Source organism: Stegodyphus dumicola, chromosome X1 (genome assembly GCF_044657685.1).
Source record: "Stegodyphus dumicola isolate Sdum_Otavi_A_Nest chromosome X1, ASM4465768v1".
In the NCBI taxonomy this organism is placed as follows: Eukaryota; Metazoa; Arthropoda; class Arachnida; order Araneae; family Eresidae; genus Stegodyphus; species Stegodyphus dumicola.
This window is the reverse complement of record NC_140780.1, coordinates 93,724,920-93,740,893: the sequence shown is the minus strand read 5'-3', so window position 1 is coordinate 93,740,893 and position 15,974 is coordinate 93,724,920. Positions and strand designations below refer to the sequence as shown.

Genomic DNA, 15,974 nt, shown 5'->3' with positions numbered 1-15,974 from the left:
ATGTAATTAATTCACAATTCATCTACAGAATTTTACGATTTTTTCAATCATTCTCAGCGAAGCTACCAAACGATAATTAGCGGTAAAAGTTATTAACATATCTTACTTGCTATTTTAAAAATATTTTCCTTTAACGAACAAAAACTTGAATGACAATTTATTTTTTATGTACTTATTTTTATGCAGCTGCTATCTATCTCATAAACTTAATATCCAATTTAATATCCAAATGGGGAGAAGCAAGAAAGTTTTCTTCGCCCACTGGAAAGGTCGAAAGAACTTATTGGTGAAGAAAAGTACGACTTAATCATGCTCCTTACTTTTCAGACTTAGCACCTATAGAGTACTTTCTCTTCTCTAAAGTGGAATTTCGTTTTAAAAGTCGACATCTTGATACCATTTAAGAAGTTGTAATGAACTGTTATGGCGACTTCAAAGCAGGCTTCAGGAATTCACTTTTAAGACAATTGTCGGCTGAAACTGTAAAATCTGAAATGAATTCCGAGATTTAATTTGAGACTCGACTATTCGGGACGAGACTTCAAGTATATTAAGTTAAAGTTTATAAGTTCATTGATGTGTTATATCAAGTAACATTTATTTCATACGAAAAGAGTTACACGTGTTTTTATAGTCGTTCCTTTTTCCCATTAGCATATGATTTGATATGGATGGACTGAGTGAATCGTGATTTGACTGAGTACACCTTTGGTAGATTTCCAAAATTAATTATTTCTTTTTAACGAACACATTGTCACCACGAAGTTATCACGACACACTGTGTTCAGCACTTAATTGCATGTCTTTATTTAAAAATGTAGTACTTAATTATATATAGGCATATTAATTTATGAAAAAGTTATTATATAAAATTAACATTACTTCTTCAGGCCTTTTCGTTAAAAAATTCCAAGAAAGTTTGATGACATTAATTGTCCATTTAAATGGCGTCACAGGAAATTCTGAAAGTTAGTGATGTGATTATTGAAGCATTAATTTGAAAAGTTAAGGTGCTCTAACAGCAGAGTAGAAAATTATTACACATATCACTTCTGTTAAGTAAATAAATGTACAATATAGAATAGTTTAATAAAAAAGAAGTGTATTATTTGGACAAAATGAAATCACGGCTAATCCATTTATTGGGAATAGCGAGATAAATAGGTTGTCTTTTTTCTTAAGGATAAATACTAAAACACAAATGAGAAAATTTTGCGTTTTCATTTATTGGATTTTATTTAAGCAAAGACTAGGCAGTTAAAAGTTAAATATTCTTTTGCCTTTCCATTTTTTACACCTTAATATGTCAATATATGCGGACGCGTCGGGAAATTGGAACAGAGAATTGAGATTAAAGTTTTTTAGACATAGTTTATTTAATTCATTAAAAATTTGTCGCGCAAAGTTTGTCTGTTTCGGCGAAACGCGTAAGAGTTAGCTTGGTTCGAATTTCATTTTAAAAATTTCCCTTGAAAAGCCAAAATGAACTTCGAATTGAGCTAATTAACCATTTTCCGCTTCTTAATTTTGAATATATTTTTTATATTTTACCTTGATCAATTGATTAGTATTTTACTATATTTTATAATCTACCTTTTTTTTTTTCTACTGTGTTAAAATTTCCTAATTTGTTTAGCATTTAGCTTTTTCATTAAATATTTTTTCTCCTCTTTCACACCTTTCATTTCTCATGTTGGAGTTTTCTCGGAGCCACAGTTTTTGGTAACTTTTTGGCGTGCTTACTAAAATTTATCTAATTTCCTTAATTTTGCAGCACAATGCGCAAACTTTTGACCTAAATTTGTCTTTTTAAGTTTGTTCTTACAACCTTGCTTATAATATATATGTAATAATAAAATTCCATAATCAAGATTACACTTAAAATTCTAACTGTATGTTCTTTTCATTTTTAATAGCGACGGTCTCTTATTTGAAAGTACGTGGAATTAAATCCACAGCCCCGTAGTCAAGTTGTTTTTCCCGCCTTTTCTACACGTACAGTTTTAGAATGTTCTCGAGATTTTAAAAGCGAACTGGATTGGCTGACGAGGCTGACGTCATTTCTTGGAAGCTCCGCCTTTCCAGAGGCTATGAAAAGACTCGCAAAAGAATATCGAGGCTTTTTTCTTAAATGTCACGATGCAGTAAACTTCATACAAAAAGTTATTAGTAATTCTTTTTATTTACTCCGGATATCTGATTTTTGTAACTGCTATTTCTCCTGAATAATAATAAATGGATCCTGTTTTTTAAACTTATCGTCTGATTATTTAAGCTACGACTAAAGCTGATACATCACATATATATACAAAACACACTTTTAAACAAAATTAAAGAAGGAAATTATTTTCATGAGCCTAAACACACTATTCATTACAGTGAGGACTTTCGAAACTGGGGACAGTTGTAAATCAACTAGTACCTCCAAGGGCATTCGAACTGCAGATCTTCCAGTTCCTAGCTGAACGTGCTAATCACTTACTCCACGAGAGCACGCACGGAAGAACGTAAAAATCCATTACAATATAATGTAAGTGTATAATACAATATAATGTAAGTGTATAATATAATGTAAGTGTATAATACAATATAATGTAAGTGCTGCGATGCAGCATTAATGAAAAACGATGTACTGGTTGCTTTGCTGACAAACTGTGTGTTGCAGATGTCGTCGTATCGTTCATACATATTTGGTGCTATATAACTTAACCAATTTCCTGACCCTGGGTGCACGATTTAGCTGCGCTGTTAATAACAACGATGCGAAGAGATTTTGTCTGTTGTCACGGGCTTTGGTGAGTGGTGACGTTGAGATCCTGCATATCGCTATGTATGGCTGTCTTGGATCCACCATTGCAGATTCTCATAACAATAACTAGATCTCGATCAACGCCAGAAGCGTTTGCATGGTACGATAATCCGCAGCACCGGAAAACTATGATTCTCCAGCGATCGAATTCTGAGACATGCTGATATGAATTTCTTCTCCTTATAACACGGCTACCAAAACAAAACAAAAATGAGTTCCATTTTCGAATGAAAAACCGGCATTTCTATCTGCTTTTTTATACTGCTTCGAGATGTCATTACTTTTGCTTCTAGTAATATGCGCATATCGTGAAAGGCTAATCATTCACACATCGTAGCTTTTTCATGCAAATTTCAGGTTTGCTGTGTATTTATTTCTAGGAATTTTGATAACCAGAAGCGTATTTTATGTGCACAGTTTTTGTATTTACAGTATGATTTATTCTCCTTGTATATTTCTCAGTGTATACTAACATCTAAACCACACTGTTTACTAGCAGCTTTTTTATTCACAAAATGCTCTCTTGAATACAGAAAATTGCATTTCTTGTTGCTGTAGTTTAAACAGATAATAGATACAATAATTTTTTCTTAGGAACTAATTAAAAGTATATGAAATTTAAATTTAATTAGAAATGTTATAAATTCATCAGCTATTTTCCGATACTGCTGTCTCCTCTTTGTATGCATAACATTCATACTTGTTCGCATTATTCAAATTTAGGAATACAGAATATTTCTTTTGTGAATTTTTTTAAATGGTCTTCTTTCAGTTGTTAAAACGCTTGGAATAAAAACAAGTTATTTCCCTTAATTGCTAGAGAATTAATACTGGCAGTATCAATTGCCATTATTAACTTATCTGGTACTCTAATTGGAGTATTGTTCTTTCTAGCAAACACGTTCTAACTACCGTAAATATTTTATTATTTGCTTCAGACTCACACGGCTTATTGAGCTAAGTAATCAAAAATTACGCATGCTTTAGAACTTAGCCCGGAGACAAAGTGACAAAATATTTTTATTTCCAAAAATTCTGCTTATAATAAATTATTCTAGAGAATTATAATTTTATGGTATGGAATATTTTAAAATAGGAAAATATCTGCAAATGTATGAAGTTCTTCCAACTATTTCTAATATAACGGTTTACAGTTTTCTTTCTAAGTACATATTAAATTTTTACTTCATTCGCTTCTTTCTATTTGTCATGCTTAATTTTGATTTTACTTAAATTTTTAATGCATGTTGAAAAGGTAATTTTAGTTTGCATTTCTAAATGGTGAATTAGATGTCAGTAATGCTGAATGAATGAAATGAAAATATTGAAAAATGTAAAAAACGTGTCTTCACGAAAAAAAAAAAAAAAAAAAAAAAAAAAAAAAAAAACCGTCGGTATTAAGAGAAAACACAAATTTAAATTTTCCAGGTACGTGTGGAACAAAAACTTAATTCTACAAAGTCCTATTTTCATTTGTAAAACTCAAAATATTGTATTGTCTATACTCAGCAGTTTAAAAAGAAAAAAAAAATCATTTTTTTAAATAAATGATGAGCAGCTAGGAAAAGCACAAAGCTGATAATATATTGAAATCATGAATAATAATACTTAACTTGGAAAATACCCCACCTTACACAGCAGATAAATTTTAAATACCACTTTTTTCACAACAAGTAAAGTTCTTACTTAAATTTATTGATATAATTTGCTTTCTTTTATAATGCTAATAAAAAAGGATCGGATTTGAAAGGCTACATGTACAGAATAAGTTTGGGGGCTTCTGTACATTGGTGCTTCGCACGTTATGCAGTACACACCGCTTATTAAAATCACACTTCCGTTACAAAAGTATTTTAGTTCATTAAGCGGCTGAGTTTCATACGCGGCAATTTGTGTTTATATACGGCAATTTTTATTTCGAAAGTTTTAAACTTTTGAAATAAAAATTATTACTAACAACCGAATCCTTAAGTAATCTAAAAATAATAATTCCAAATTAATACTAAAATCAAACTATTTACGCAATTTTTAAATTCATTTTGAAATTTTTTATAAAAATATTTTTATAATTATTTTTTGATGAAATTTTATCTGTTATAAACAAGTAGCCTAACTGTATTTGTTTCATATTCTTCAACAACAGTTTTTTTTTACTGCATTTTCAATTTCGTAAAACTGCTAATATCTTTTCTAATCAACAGCTTTCAGTTCAAGAAATTTTAATAGAATTTTCTTTTCTAGCTTCAATTAATGATGGCATGTCATCACTTTTTCCTGTATCACTTTCGCTATCAGTTTCTACAGACCTTTTAGCACTTCCTTGATCAGTTTTTATACACGTTGTCTCAACATTATTGTGAATTAACACATACTCTAAAAATGAAGCTTCGTAGCTTCCCTCACTGATATCTGAAATATTAGCTGCAGTTTGAAATTCCTCTGAGGCTTCTTTCACATAAAAACATTTTCGAAAACAGTTATTTAACTGATTTTAACCCTCGGCGTTGACTATAATATGCATGACCTCTAGTTGAGATGTCGACTTACTTATCTCCTTCGAAGTGCTTCCATTTCCCCAAAATTATCCGCTGTTCATCATTTACTGAACATCTTTCTGTAATGACATTTGAAAGCTTGTATAATACGCTAAAATTAAAGGTAGGCTGTTAAAATTTGTATTTGCAGGAAAAGAGACTAATGTTTTTCAAAAAGAGATCAGAAAAATGAGTGTGCTGCCCAGTTATCTAATTAGTTAAGCTCCTTTTTTTATTTTTTTAGTTCGCTCTTCCATTTCAAAAGAACATCAGCAAAAAAACTATTTATCACCCCTGAGGTCTTGTTGCTACATGTACAGTAAGTTACAAGTAAATACTTAATTCCTTTCATACATCAAGGTTTTCTGCTTTTGTCAATAACCAGGGCTGTCTTCTTAATGTTGGGTCCATATTGCACGTTAAGTACATAGTAACTTATTCTTTTAGTTTCTTAAACCAACAGCTATTTCAGTTTTAAATATTCAGTATTAATTCTGGTAATGTTCTGCACCGCAGTCCAATTTCGTTTGTATCATAAATTTCATGTGGCTTGTATTCATTTAGCAGCCCGATCAAAGCGTCTTATATCCAGTGACCGGTTGCATCACGATTCGCTTCCTCCTTCTTATCATGCAATTTCTGATGAGCAATGCCACATTTCACTTTCTCCACATTGTGAGCCATCTGTCAGTTGATATGAAATTATCTCTTAGAATTTAGCGAATGAGAGAACAAAGCTCTAGAAACAGAAACCTTTTTTTTTTTTAACTTTATAGCTTCAAATACCCTAGAAAAGTAATTTCAACGTCTCTCAATTTTCTGTCTTTTTAGCGCTTCCTTATACAATTTTTTTGTTAATTCTTCATTACTTATAATTCATAAAATTCTTCATTTAAGTCAACTGCACAACGCTGTTAACAAAAATAAACAATTTATCCTTTTCGTTCAGGCTTAAACGTTTTCTAGACTAGAAGAGAAACACGCTAATGTCACAATCAAAATCGTAAAAAACAACCTTATATTTAGCGTAGGTATAATGAAACACTCAATCGATTTCGAGGGCAGCTAAAGGTCCCTTCTCATCAGGAGAAAGAAATACATAGAGAGAAGAAAATAGGAATCACAGAAACACGTGGTGCTTATCAGCACTGCACGTGGTTATAACTAGATTTTTAATCAGAGTTGCACTGGCCGCCTACTTTTACTGAGCCAGGCTGTCTGATCAAGCATAAAGAAATATTAGCGAAGTTAAAATAGGGAGCGAGGGGCAAATGCACATTACGCTCAAATTCTGAACTTCTAATAATGGAAAGCAACCACTGAACGGATTTTTATACCCTCTGGTAGTACCAAGTGCGAGGAGGTAACGCCATCTATCGGCAAAAATAATTGAATTAAGATAGTAGAATTTTAAAGGCATTAGGAAGGACTGGATTGGACTTCAAATCATTAACTAAACTTTCTAAATCTTTGTGAATGTGAAAAGCCTCAAGAAAATCCAATTCGCCTATGGAAGAAGCCTTTTGGATGATTTTTGCAGACCCAAAATCAAAATTATGGTTAAAAGTCCAGCTATGATACGCTATTGAAGACTTGTTAATTTCCCCTTTTTTGACATAAGATTCATGTTCCTTGATACGAAACTTCAACGCTCTTTTTGTTTGGCCAATATATCTTAAACCACACTGACATGATATACTATAAATTCCCCAAGAATTCAAGACAGAAACGCAATCTTTTAGAATCGAAGGGTGAATTTTATTAATAGGGCAGAAACCGACTTAAAAATTGAATTTCTGGAGAATCCGTGCAATTTTATAGCTAACAGAAGGATAAAATGGAAGCACGACAAGGTCATTCATATTATTTCTAACAGTGGAATGTCTTCTTTGATGGGAATCTGAAAATTTTTTGACGGCTTTATCAATAATCACGGGAGAAAATCCACGGTCAATCGCAACTGCTCTCAAATAATTAAGTTCATTGGTAAGCAAAGATTCAGAGGAACAAACTTTTAGCGCGCGGAAAACATAATAGTAAAAAGAAGCCATTTTTTGCTTAACAGGGTGGCATGACTTGGCATGGGGTGGTAAACAAACTGCAAAGGGTTTACGGTACACAGTGGTGCTAAAATCGGTTTCATTGCGGATTATAAGAATATCGAGGAAGGGGAGGGAATTGTTGGATTCAATTTCAAGAGTGAATTGGATGGCTGGATCAATTGAATTCATAATAGATAGAATCTCGGATAAATCCTCTTTATAACCGTCAAAAAGTGCGAAAGTGTCGTCAACATACCGAATCCAAAGACGAAAAGATAATTTATCAAATAATTTCATCTCAAAATAGTGCATATAAATGGCAGCAAGTACCGGACTGAGAGGATTACCCATAGCCAATCCTTCAACTTGACGAAAATATGCATTTTGGAAAACAAAGTGGGTTTGACTTAGAGAAACTTTAGTAAGCAAAACCAACTCATTAATTTCAGTATGTGTGAAGTGAAATTCCCGAAGCTTAGTTTCAAGACAATTTAGCGCTCCTTCGACCGGAACATTAGTAAACAATGATTTGACATCAAATGAAACCATAATGGAACGAAGTGGGGAAATATTTTTAAGTTTATCAATGACTTCAACAGAATTTTTTACAGTGTGAATATTGTTATCGAGTAGAGGAGAAAATCTGGAAACTAAATATTTGGCCAAAGGATATGAAGCAGTACCTATGTTGGAAACAATTGGTCGAAAAGGAATACCGGTTTTGTGGACTTTTGGAAGAGCATAAAGTCTAGCGCAATTAGTAATAGGCGGAATAAGTGATTTCTTCAACTGAGTTGGCAGAATGTGGGAAGATTTAATAGCACTTTTTACTTTCATGAGGTCCGAAGTTGAAGGATCTTTAGGGATCGAGCAGTATGGGCCTTCATTTATCAATTTAGAGACTCCAGTAATATATGTGTGTTTGTCCATAACAACGATCTGTCCGCCCTTATCAGCTTTAGAGATAATGATATTAGTATCAGAATGAATTTCACGTAAGATCTCATTTTCCTTTTTGCTAAGATTAGAACCCAAAGATTTATTGTTAAAATTAACGTTATGAGTAATTAGGTGGCGGATTGTATCCTTCTGCGTTTCCGAAATTTTGGAGAATTTAAAGGCTTTCTCTATAGGGGCGATGATTTGAGGAATTGAAGGTTTAGATGTCTTTGAAAAGTTGAAATTATATTTTAATACTTTTAACTGATCCTCCGAAAGATTCCTATTGGAGGTATTAACGATGGAGTTAACGTTTACAGTGGGAAGATCAGCTAGATAATTGGGACTATCCGACTGGTGTGTGAGTTTTTGGAATTTAGAAATGAGCACATTTTTATGCCGTTGACAAACGGTATCGGTTCTAGACCAGGATGTATGTTCAAATGAGGAAAAATTTTCAGTGGAATTAGCAATTTTTAAATGGAGATAATATAATTCAAATTCAATTTTAGATAAATGTTTGCGTGTGTCCCTTATAATGTGACGAAGAAGTGCCAATTTGAATTTATGCAAAATTTTTGAAACGTGAACGGAAGCTTTAAGGCTACATTTCACATGTATAAATTTGGGAATGAAATTTTGATGTTTGCATTTAAGTAGAAACTGTAGATGATTCAAGAATTTCGTACGCTTAAGGCGTAACTTACAAAATCGGTTCCTGTCAGTGGACATATTGTGAAAAGGGCACAAGCAAGAAACAAGTGAACAAAAGAAATGTAATTCCGAAAGTCCAAACAAGTAATTACTTATAACATGAAAAAAAAAAAAAAAAACCAATAAATAATGAAGACAATTTTCATCAACAAATGACAAAAACATTCCAAAAGGAGAGAAACATCCAATACTGAAAACCAATAGCCACGTGGAAAGAAGCAACGAAAGTCAAAATCGTGCACGTGGTAAACCGAAAAAATATAGAATTACCTCGAAAATGCCGGTTGATAGCATAAACCAAATCCGAAAAAATGATGGCCACGTGGAAAGAAGTAAATAAAATGGTGCACGTGGTAAAACAATAAACAGTAAAATATTCTCGAAAATGCCGGTTGATAGCACAAACTAGACTAGAAGAGAAACACGCTAATGTGACAATCAAAATCGTAAAAAACAACCTTATATTTAGCGTAGGTATAATGAAACACTCAATCGATTTCGAGGGCAGCTAAAGGTCCCTCCTCATCAGGAGAAAGAAATACATAGAGAGAAGAAAATAGGAATCACAGAAACACGTGGTGCTTATCAGCACTGCACGTGGTTATAACTAGATTTTTAATCAGAGTTGCACTGGCCGCCTACTTTTACTGAGCCAGGCTGTCTGATCAAGCATAAAGAAATATTAGCAAAGTTAAAATAGGGAGCGAGGGGCAAATGCACATTACGCTCAAATTCTGAACTTCTAATAATGGAAAGCAACCACTGAACGGATTTTTATACCCTCTGGTAGTACCAAGTGCGAGGAGGTAACGCCATCTATCGGCAAAAATAATTGAATTAAGATAGTAGAATTTTAAAGGCATTAGGAAGGACTGGATTGGACTTCAAATCATTAACTAAACTTTCTAAATCTTTGTGAATGTGAAAAGCCTCAAGAAAATCCAATTCGCCTATGGAAGAAGCCTTTTGGATGATTTTTGCAGACCCAAAATCAAAATTATGGTTAAAAGTCCAGCTATGATACGCTATTGAAGACTTGTTAATTTCCCCTTTTTTGACATAAGATTCATGTTCCTTGATACGAAACTTCAACGCTCTTTTTGTTTGGCCAATATATCTTAAACCACACTGACATGATATACTATAAATTCCCCAAGAATTCAAGACAGAAACGCAATCTTTTAGAATCGAAGGGTGAATTTTATTAATAGGGGAGAAACCGACTTGAAAATTGAATTTCTGGAGAATCCGTGCAATTTTATAGCTAACAGAAGGATAAAATGGAAGCACGACAAGGTCATTCATATCATTTCTAACAGTGGAATGTCTTCTTTGATGGGAATCTGAAAATTTTTTGACGGCTTTATCAATAATCACGGGAGAAAATCCACGGTCAGTCGTCACTCTTGAAATTGAATTCTCCAATTCACTCTTGAAATTGAATCCAACAATTCCCTCCCCTTCCTCGATATTCTTATAATCCGCAATGAAACCGATTTTAGCACCACTGTGTACCGTAAACCCTTTGCAGTTTGTTTACCACCCCATGCCAAGTCATGCCACCCTGTTAAGCAAAAAATGGCTTCTTTTTACTATTATGTTTTCCGCGCGCTAAAAGTTTGTTCCTCTGAATCTTTGCTTACCAATGAACTTAATTATTTGAGAGCAGTTGCGATTGACCGTGGATTTTCTCCCGTGATTATTGATAAAGCCGTCAAAAAATTTTCAGATTCCCATCAAAGAAGACATTCCACTGTTAGAAATAATATCAATGACCTTGTCGTGCTTCCATTTTATCCTTCTGTTAGCTATAAAATTGCACGGATTCTCCAGAAATTCAATTTTCAAGTCGGTTTCTCCCCTATTAATAAAATTCACCCTTCGATTCTAAAAGATTGCGTTTCTGTCTTGAATTCTTGGGGAATTTATAGTATATCATGTCAGTGTGGTTTAAGATATATTGGCCAAACAAAAAGAGCGTTGAAGTTTCGTATCAAGGAACATGAATCTTATGTCAAAAAAGGGGAAATTAACAAGTCTTCAATAGCGTATCATAGCTGGACTTTTAACCATAATTTTGATTTTGGGTCTGCAAAAATCATCCAAAAGGCTTCTTCCATAGGCGAATTGGATTTTCTTGAGGCTTTTCACATTCACAAAGATTTAGAAAGTTTAGTTAATGATTTGAAGTCCAATCCAGTCCTTCCTAAAGCCTTTAAAATTCTACTATCTTAATTCAATTATTTTTGCCGATAGATGGCGTTACCTCCTCGCACTTGGTACTACCAGAGGGTATAAAAATCCGTTCAGTGGTTGCTTTCCATTATTTGAAGTTCAGATTTTGAGCGTAATGTGCATTTCCCCCTCGCTCCCTATTTTAACTTCGCTAATATTTCTTTATGCTTGATCAGACAGCCTGGCTCAGTAAAAGTAGGCGGCCAGTGCAACTCTGATTAAAAATCTAGTTATAACCACGTGCTGTGCTGATAAGCACCACGTGTTTCTGTGATTCCTATTTTCTTCTTTCTATGTATTTCTTTCTCCTGATGAGGAGGGACCTTTAGCTGCCCTCGAAATCGATTGAGTGTTTCATTATACCTACGCTAAATATAAGGTTGTTTTTTACGATTTTGATTAAACGTTTTCGCTTGGCAGTTCGACATGCTGCAAATTAAGCGAACAGCAAATTTAGAAAGTGTTTTTTTTTTTTTTTTCCAATGAAGTATTCAAATTTCAAAATTTACGTTTCTAGTCAGCAGAAAGATTAACCTTTGTTTGTTTAATAGATCAGCACTTCTATGATTACAAGCATAACTAATGATTTGTTTACTTTTCTGTATTCTACAGTTGCTACTTCTTGCCCATTTAAAGATACTTAATATATGGTACGGACTCTTAACGTACGGTGGCGCTTAGAAGCATTACTAGGGTTTATCTGAGATACCGGAGGCAGTTCCATGTGTCGACTAGCTCCGCTATACGGGGAAGTTCAAATTTTTCAACTCGCTCCGCTATGAGTTGGAGAAAATAAAAAAATAATAATAAAAAAAAGGTTTTAGAGCTGCCTTGGCTGTGCCAGATGTCTGCCTTAGCTCAGATAAACCACAGTGTAAGCGGTCCTTCTTTCACCTGGTATTCGAGAAGGAACTCTGACGCGTCTGAAATGCCTCTAGTGGATTGTTTTGTTAACCTTAAGTTATTGAAATTCTTCCAGTGCGGACAAAAAACTCTGAAAACAGAGTCTCACTATACTGTAAGGTAGGAAAATTTCGATCAAACCTGTTTTATTGAATTATTATATAACTGAATGATAAAGTCATAGTTCGCAGTTCGTTAAATGAGTAAATTACGAAAATCTTTGATGCGTACAAGTAGGGTATTCTGGTTCAGAAGAATCAGTCTTTTGCCCACTAAGTTTAATAAGCGTTGGGTATTGTACTCTGTTACCCCCCTGTTTTACTCCACTAATTACGAGTTTAATCCTTTACCTTTCATTTTACTCTAAATGGACACATAAAAAACCCTCTTAAACACCGTTTAATACTCGACATCGTTCAGAGACAACAGTATAATCGTAAATGAGGTTTGCTTTAAAAATGTCCAGTCTTGCTAGCAGCTGAGATGACAACTATGCGAATGAAATTTTATTTCAAAACTAGAAACGCAGCTTATGAGATCAGCGTTCTCATTTTAAGCTGATTTAGAAATATTTGAGGGAGCAGGGCTTTGCAGCACATGGATTAGATTAATTTACGTTTCGCATTATGGGCAAAGATGTAGAAATTTCACTCAACACTCTACCTGGTTCTTAAATTAACACCATGGATGAATGGAACTACCCTTCATGTGGCAACAGTGGCCAATAAGCTACTCCAGTTTAGTCGCTACTTTCTCAGCAACTAACCAGCATTTTACAATAACTTACGAATAGTTCTAATTTCTTTCTGGCATCATTTTCTTCTGGAAAACCGAAGAATGGACAAAGTACAATAAAATGCCAAAACCTAAAAAAAAAAAAAAAAAAAAAACTGCTCAACAAGAAGCACACTCTCAGATGACTCTATCATCTCGACTGAAAATTTGTGATTGTGAAACGACACTAAAAAACATTTGATAGCGTGGATTCGACAAGATCTGGCTTTTTAAAAAAGTGCAGAAGATATACAATCTCGGCGCAATAGCCTGAACGTTTATACACCATGATGAACTACTCCAGAACTTGTAGAAATTTCATCGTAAAAAGATGTTATAAATTAATAACCTCTTTCCCCGATGAAATTTCTACAAGCATTCTCAATGAACGACTCTAGATGAAAACTCATTAAGGGTGAATAACGTTAGATCTGTTTAAGATGGTACTTTCCGGAAGAATAATTTCTTTAGTTTCAGTTCATTCACTGGCTTATGCTGAATGGAATTACCGCACTAAAAAAGGGAATGCCATAAACATTCTGGTTATCTTTCTAATAGGTAAGTCATACTCGAGTTTCTGATATTGTACTAATTGGGAAAACGAACAAGACTACTACAATGCAATGTTTTATGAATGCCTGCACCAAAATATATCCAGAATTGCGTACATTAAATGTTGCTACTAGTTATACCAAATACTCGCACTTTGACAGTTGCTGGTAACGTTCTAAAAGTGATGTACACTAAATTAATGTTGGGTTTGTGCATTAGCACTGAAGGCGTAATGAGTAAGTTTCCTCACGCGCAGTTTTCATTAAAGAATCATAAGTCAAAAAATTAACTACGAAATCTTTATTTAATAAAATAGGAGATTTTTGCTTAACTTAAGCATAACAAAAAGTAATAACCTTCACAGACATTAAAACACTGAGGTATTGAAAAGGAGATAACTTACATAGAATCATCATCAGTCCTAAATATCAGGCTTACCTATTTTAGGCAATAAAAGAAAAGAGAAACAGGAACATACTTCGACATAGTACCTGAAAAGAGAAAGTACTAAACGAATACACTCCCCGTAGCTAAGGTGAAAGTCAAATATACTGCATTGCACACGAACTTTACTTTCTTTCGCCAATATATATCTTGGCGCAAGTTCGTTTCATATGCCTATCAAGTTTCATTATGCAAAATACCTAAATTTATGCTAACAATTAAACCATGTGTAGAAATTAAAATTACGGGCGCCCGATGGAGCTGTGCCTTTGAGACTGCAAACAGTATAGGTGGTGACTAAAATGAAAGCGTGAATCATAACTGGATTTATTTATTATATATATATGTGTGTGTGTGAGTTTCCTTTTTGTTATGCATCATGTTCATGATGTCAACAAAACTTTGGATTAAAGTCATTAGACTGAATCGATCTCGTTTGACAGCTAACACAATTTATTTTAGTTGTTTGAATGTTGAACTGTTGACGAATCTAAACTGAAATAAAACTGTAATTTAGTTACATCACCATGTTATATGCTTAGCTTTTATATAACAAGCAGTACATGAGTGTACAGCACTGCAAAGCTTTCCTTAATGATAATGGTACTTGGAAATGGCTAGTTAACATTCTTGTTAGCATCGAGCGTAACAGTGCATCTTGTGCATCTTTACCAATGCATCTTGTTACCATACGTTTGAGAATGCAGAATAAATGATTGAAGAAGATATGCAACTTTTTAGCGCCAAGAGCATTGACAAAAACAGAAATTCCAGCACCAACGTTAACAAGGATAGCTCAGCAGCAACAAAGAAATAAAATTATGCTAAATCCGACTATACACTAGAAGTTGTTTCGCAGCCACTCATTTAAATCCATCTATATGTTGGTAAAGTAGCTACAGGAACAAAAATAATAAGCAATAAATATTTTGTTAATGTTATTACATTAAAAAACTAAGAACACAAGTTAAGAGTTTCTTTTTTTTTTTTTTAAGCAGAGCAAATTTGGCCCCAAATCCTAATGTACTATGAGGCTACAAAGCATCAATCAATACACTCGATCAAACATCACAGATGGAAATAACTTGAGTCCGCGAAAAGGAATACGTGTTATCGCATCACTTCTACAGGAGCCCTTAAGGTACTGGAGGGATAAATTTGTCTAACTATGCATGAGAAAGTTGCTTTAGCATATGTTCTCACCAACTGCACAGAAATCACAGTATCTAGTAAAAGAAAGTTGAAAAGTTGTATATCATTTTATACGGAAAGTGACAATAGGCGAAACTATATAAACTTAGTGTCTAAACATATTTTGATCATATACAAATACACATAAATACTAAAAGCTAATGAGAAACATATAGATTGAGTATTTTACATTTCTAAGAATGCAGCAGTTGCCAACACATCAGAAGATAGATAGAGAAAGTATAATTTAACTGATCCAAGCTTGAAGTCAAGTCCTTCATGAAGCAGTTAACTAGATAAAAGTTAGAGGAGATTATATGATTTTCATAGCAGTCTTGCAGCCTTCTCAGGACCAAAAACATCACCACCCTAGGAAGGACATTATGCAAACAGCTACTCACTCTCTCATTATGGGATTATGCAGATATCATGGGAAATGAATCAGCGAATACCCTTATAAATAATGTGGCTTTTTCTACTGATGCTGTACGTAATTTTGTTGACATGCCAGCCTCCCGTCTGAGAGAAGATCCCCTTCAGATACTTATGCGACAAGAATTTTGAAACACAACTCATACAGGAAAGGAGCCTATTCCTTTATGGCTGGTAGGATCTTTCTGCATACGAATGTTCCCTTAGCACATTTTGTAACAATTAATTCCTAGCTTATTTAACTACTTCACTATTAAAAAGTGCTATTTTCATATTTAGTCATCATATATAATTTCATCTATACATTTTCAACTCTAGGACAAGATCATTATATAGTTGAATGTGCTGTGATGGATGTGCTACTGCAATAAAAGGAAGCATGTTGTAAAAACTTTCATTATAACA

At 33.7% G+C, this 15,974-nt stretch overlaps 1 pseudogene; it reads right to left on the bottom strand.

The window, feature by feature from the left end:
* Positions 1-15,546, bottom strand: part of LOC118185232 (glutamate decarboxylase-like) — a 115,396-nt pseudogene extending 99,850 nt beyond the window's left edge.
* Positions 15,547-15,974: the final 428 nt, after the last annotated feature.